We start from the raw sequence: 6,753 nt of genomic DNA, 5'->3' as shown, positions 1-6,753 counted from the left end.
AATCTTAAATTGCTTAGGCTTATACACCCCTTCCACTCCTTTTTTTCCCTTCCCTGAATTTCTAGATTCATAGACTTAGTATTACAACTAAGAACATCATAATGGGGAAACAACTAAGTCATGCCTAAGATTATGTCAAAGTCATCTATATAATAAATCACTAAATTATCCCTAGTCTGAAATCCCATAAACAAAATAGGGCAAGCACGATACACATGGGTGACTATGACTGACTCGCCAATCGGGGTAAAAACACGTATAGGATCATCAAGAATATCATACAATATCTCAAAATCATAGGCAAATCTGACAGAAACATAAGAATAGGTGGAACCCAAATCAAATGATACTTAGAAATTAGGTCGCAAATAAGAATAGTGCCTCTAATCACTGCATCAGACTCCTCTGACTCATTTTGCTCAGAAAGGCGTAACTTTAAGATTTATTATCAATATGAGCTACATCCCTGCCTGGTTGCATGTTACCTCTATCTCTGTTACCGTTTCCTCTACCTCTACGACCTCTCTGATTTCCTCCTCGTCCTACTTGTGGACGTCTCCTACCATTATTACTATTTACTGCTGGTACAATTGCTCAAGAAGGTTGTTGTCCGGACTCAAGTGGATGCGGTTGTAAGAAATTCCTTATCATGTGTCTTATGTCCCTACAACTAAAGTAAATGCAGCCGCCAGGTTGTCTGGAGCCCGCCACATGCTCGACATTCTGATATGCTAAAAAATTATTAGAAGGAGTTCCCGAATAGTTACCGATATAGGCATACATTGCGGACTAAATTTGCTTATCTGCGAGTGTAGGTGGACCGGATCCTCTAGCATTTAAGACAACGCCCTAGCTTGACCGTCTCGCACTCCCCCTCAAGCTGGATCATAGATATTGATCATGCACAGCTTGTTGCAAAGGTAATCAACTCGAGTTCCATTCAACACTTTTGTCAACAAATCAGCTAGTTGCATATGTGTTGTGACAAAAATATATATGTTTCATCCCCTCCACTTTCTTGACATAATTGGTCACTTCTTTAAAACTCCTTCCTACAGAATTCATGTGAACAGATAACACTTGTAGCTCAGAATTAAAACCTCTAACAAACAACCGAATTCTCTCCTCTTCTGTGGTAACCAACTGTGTAGCATATCTAGATAAAACATGGAACTTGGCTCTATCGCAGCTACAAGTATACTAACGTATTCTAATGTCATAAACTCATCCTTCTGGTGATCTGTCAAAGTCCTAGGCACATACTTGTCTAAGAACAAGGCATGAAATTGGATCCAAGTAAGTGGAGGTAATGAAGAGGCTCTACATTCCATGTAAGCTATCCACCATTTCTTGGCCTCACCTTGAAGTTGAAAAGACAAGAACTCAACCCCATGTTGGTGAACAATACCCAACTTATGCAACCACTCATAACAATCCAATATGAACTCATAGACATTCTCTATATCCGAACAAAGAAATATTGAGTGCTTGAGCTTCAAAAACTTGGTCAACATATCATGCTCGTTACCGGTCATCACAAAACCCAACAAAGGACGCAAAAAAGCATCATTATCTCCCTTCTCAACCAATTTGGGAACATTGCTAGCATCAGGGGGATTCACGGGGGCTTGAGTAGGTGGAGTCATCCCTAAACCAGCCAATCCTTTCAAAAATGACATGATCTCTTGAGATAACACTGGATCAATGGTAGGAATTCCTGTCGCTTCAGCTTGCCTTAATTCCTCTTGCCCAACCTATTCAACATTTTCAACGTCCTTATCCTCTCCTATAACTTACTCATGTACCGGAGGGTTCTCATTTACCGGAACATAGTCGTTTGGTGCCTCGTCCATGACAGGTGGCACTCTCCCACTGTAACAACCTATATCCTAAAATAGACCAGATACAATCTTTTCAGAAAATACATCTAACCTATGGTCACCATCTACAGACCATAGTCTGATCTACGTCCCATGTTGTAGGTCCGTAGTTCACTAGTGCAACCCCTCCCTAAAACCCAGCTCAGAAAATTAGCTAAGTCTCTACCCATGGACAGACCTATAGTTCGTAGGTCAGACCATAGTCCATGGTCTATGTCCGTGGATCAAGACCTCGTTACCTAGTTTTTGACATGAACCACGATCAACTAGTATAATTCATGGATAAACCTACTGACCGTAGGTCTGACCGTGCGTGAAGGTTAGCAGTTAGTAAGAGGGAAATTGTTGATTGGGTCAACTTCAAATGGTCACAAATCTTAGCACAAAAGGAACTAGGTGTTCTATGACCTATGATATGATACATAATTGAATCCTCTTTACAAGGCAACTGAGTAAGCTAAAATCCAACCTCCGAGTAAAACATTATGCTCATTTTAGTAAAGGCATGCCGAGCATATTTGATCAACGGACCCGACCTACGGACCGTAGACTGAACTACGGACCATAAGTCCAATTCATCGATCACTCCGACAACAGTTAAGTCCGGGGTCTTTTGGTCTTTTCCTATTTTGTGGAACCCTTAAGATACGTCGTTTAGTCCCTAAATCATGAGGGTTTAGTAAGTTTAAGCCTAGAAACATAACTAAAACATACCTAAGTCAACTCATTAATCAAAACATAGAAAATTAGAAGCAAGAGAGGAGAAAAAGGTCAAGAACCATAGTTTAAGAATGCAACAAGGTTCCTTCAGTTCCAGCTCCGAAATCGAAAGATTTCTCCATGTAATTAATTCATCACCAGATATGTGAGATTTCACTAGTGGGTTCCTTTCACCCATTAGGTCGCTAGTTTTCAGTCAGTTTCTTAATTCCCTTATTATGATTAGACCTAGGGTTTCTTGAATGTTAGAAATTGTTGGGTTCTTAGCTATTAGAAGGATCAAAATCAGATTATTACGTTAATATTCAACCAAATGCATGAATTTCAAATCCCTATCTATGTATTTCTTTAGTTCTTGAATTACACATGCTAGGTCAGATTCTTCAGTTATTCAGTTATACATGTCTAAGTTATGAATCATTATCAGATTTATTGTTACATTTTCAGTTTGCATGTGTAGTTTTGAGCTATCCAGTATTTAGAGAAACTCCGTCATAATTATTTAACCACCTAATTCATTGGGAGTAGAATAATAACGAGTTGGACTAGGGTTCAGCATACCCAAATAGTCCCAGAACTACTAGCCACATAGGTTGTAAGTCCCCTTTTTGTAGTCATCATCTTAGTGATCACTCAGCTTGTCTTTATACCTATGGCAGGGTATATTGGGTCCTCTCGATGGGGCATATACATCGGACTCCGCAATTAACTCATATGATTTCATTATCGATTATTAGTATCTCCCACAGTTTAGTCAGATTCCATTAAATTCACCATTTATCCGTATATATAGTATTAAGTTACAACATATTATAAATTGGTCACTTCATTCAGTTATTTCAGCATTCAGTATATCATATTCAAATTATATCATTGTTTTATTGATTTGTTCAGTTATATGTTATTTAAGCTTTACTCTATTATGTATGCTCAGTGACTTTAAAGTACTAACGTACATGTGCGCTACATGTTCTCGTGATGTAGGTTAAGGTTCTCAGCATCCTAATCACGCTTAGATCGATTCCCGATCTCCAGTTCATCGGAAGCAGTGGTGAGTCCTCATTCTCCGAGGACAATAGTCATGAGTTTCTTTTCAGAATTTTTAGTCCTATAGTTTCAGTTTTGCTCGACTTAGCTGGGGCCTGTCCCAGCATTTCTAGTCAATTAGAGGCTTATTTCAGACATAGTTAGTTTCATCTTTAGTGAGTTAATATCTTCTCTATATTAAACTCATCAGTTTTCATGTATCTCAGTTATAGTATATGGGTATTCCCCTTCTTTTCATTTTATTTATGATTTAGTTTCTGCACCAGTTTATTATCTTTATTATTCTCATGGTCATGCCAGCAGGGTTAGCTTGGGACCACTTGTGGTCCTAGGTCTTGTGTTCGAGTCTCGGGGATAGCTCGGGCGTGACACCCACGACCTCTACCTCTACCTCGACTTCTATAATAAACACTTTATAACTCATTATAGATATATTTTAGTAGTTTAAAAGCAATAAAAATTTATTTCGACATTGCAGGAACTGCAATTTGAACCACGATCCCATTCAGTCGCGTTTCTGTATGGATGTCAGACTTCATCGATCGTTAATGGTTGATATTGTAATCTATTATATATCTTTGAAGTTTATTATGACAGTAATTGAATTTGTTGTTGCTGGTGGTTATTATATGGGACTATGGGAGGAGATTCTTGGAATTGGAAATATTTTTGCAAGAACACATTGCCCATTATGTTACATCGCAATGGTTCATATGATGATATGATTGCAAGCGTAATTGAGGATGGTGAGTTAACGTGCGAGCCAAATGACTTGTTTGTTAGCTATAAAATGAATGAGATGGGGAAAATACATCCCACATTCATAAATAATGATAGGCACGTGAGCTTGTACATGTTGGAAATTGGTATTCATGGCTCTAGGCCTATATTGAGGATAAACGTCAATGTGAGGCCTCCAATTGAACCAACGAATTCATCTAACAGCAACAATGATTTGATTGGAAATGAAAGATTGAGTGATCATTCAAAGGAGAGATTTGGTGATGATAATTCAAATAAGAGCTTGGGTGATCATTCAATGAATATACATGATGATCCAACTAATGTGAAAAATCATCCAATAGTTGCGGAAGATCGAACCCGAATGTTGTGAAGAAATACAGGGCGAAAAATATTGGAATCACAATCCGACCATTCCTTCTCCGATGGAACTAATATATGTATACCCCAAACTTTTAGTAACAAGAATGAGTTGCAATTGTTATTAGCCGAAGTAGCGGCAAAAAAGTCCTTTGATTTTTATACTGTGAAGAGTTGTACTAAATACTTAAAGGTGAAATGTGTTTCTCATAACTGTGGATGGATGTTATGGGAGATGAAATATGAGCATTCGGATAAATTTCATATCTACAAGTATATTGACGAACATAGTTATGGCGTTGAACATGCCAACAGTAGCCACAGAAAAATTTCAATCAAAGTGATTGCTTCACTTTTTGTAAACATGTATAGTGATGGCAAGGTTCCAAATGTTAAAGAGATTCAAAGATCTATGTTCAATTCTTTTCATTGTAGTCCAAGCTATTGGAAATGTTGGAAGGGTGGTTTGGTTGAAGGAAATGGTCTGAGGGACAGCAGAGAACGGATATTCATGAATACCGACTTTTTTCTTACATGTTGGCGACACTTAATATTGATTCTAGTTATTGTCTCATGGTAAACGGGGATAGACATAGGTTAATGGATTATTTCTTGGAATTTGGTTCTTACATTAAGGGATTTGCCTACATAATAAAGGTGATTACAGTTGATGGCACTCATTTACATGGTAAATACGAGGAATTGTTGTTGAGCGTTGTTGCACAAGATACAGAGAATCATGTTTATCCGATTGCATTTTGTGTCGTGGACGAAGAGAATGATGCATCTTGGATATTCTTCTTTGAGAAATTGAAGGGGATTCTGGTCGATGTACCAGATTTGTGTTTTATCTCCGATAGACACAAGAGTATCGCCAACGGTATTGTGAACGTTTGCGATCATGCTCACCACGGATATTGTATGAGTAACCTTGGTGAAAATCTCTGTGTAAATCATCATTTTGGAGATTACCTTTATCTTTACTACAATGCGGCAAAGGCTTATTCTTTGGAGGAGTTTGACAATCATTTTGTAGAATTCAAGAACAAATGCCCCGATGTAGTCTTCTTCCTTGAGAACGATAAATAGATATGATGTGATGACCACAAATATCACTGAGTCACTTAATGCTATGTTGATAGACAAAAAAGAGTATCTTATGGCATCTATATTTAATTAGATTCCTAAGAGGTTAGAAGAATTGTTTAGGGAGAGACATGCATATATCCTCAAATCAATGGGTAATCAAATGGTGTCGGCTGCGGAAAAAATTGCAAGAACAAAATGATCGAAGGAGACTCTTTGTATGTGGAGAATGTAAACAGGAACCACAATCAATTTACCGTGTTCGGTGCGGGTGTTACGACCTATGTATACCTACTGGAAAATTCACGTTTATGTAGTGAATATGATTTGAACAAGATACCATGTGCTCACGCGATAGTCGCTTTGCGATCGAAGCATGGCAATGAGTATGGTATGAGCATCTATGATTACTCTTCGCCGTTGTATAAAGTTGAAGTGTACCTTCTTGCATACATGGATTCTATTAATATTATCCTACTCGAGTCGGAGTGGTGTGTTCCAGATGAATTGATTAATGTGAATATTTTTCCGCCTCTTGTCGATACCAAGCTTGGTAGAAAAAAAAGAAAGTGTGTCAAAGACGTCTGTGAGAATTTCAACAGAAAGAGAAGGAACAAATGTTTAATTTGTAAGAGAACCGAACACAAGAGAACTACATGAATGAACAACAACAAATCTTAACAAACTTGATTGAATTTTGTTTTTGTAATGAAGCTACTGTTTGTTTTTTGCTACTGTAATCGAGCTTCTATATTTTCTTTTTGCTACTGTAATCAAGTAATTGCCAACATTTTCATCAATATATTGTCATATATTATCATAATTACTCATTATCTAATATAGATAAATCAAAAGATGACATACATTTTGTACATTGTATATACATATATATATATATATATATATATATATATATATA

The sequence above is a fragment of the Solanum pennellii genome, chromosome 7 (genome assembly GCF_001406875.1).
Source record: "Solanum pennellii chromosome 7, SPENNV200".
NCBI classification, from domain to species: Eukaryota; Viridiplantae; Streptophyta; class Magnoliopsida; order Solanales; family Solanaceae; genus Solanum; species Solanum pennellii.
The sequence above is the reverse complement of the archived record's forward strand: the minus strand, read 5'-3'. Positions refer to the sequence as shown.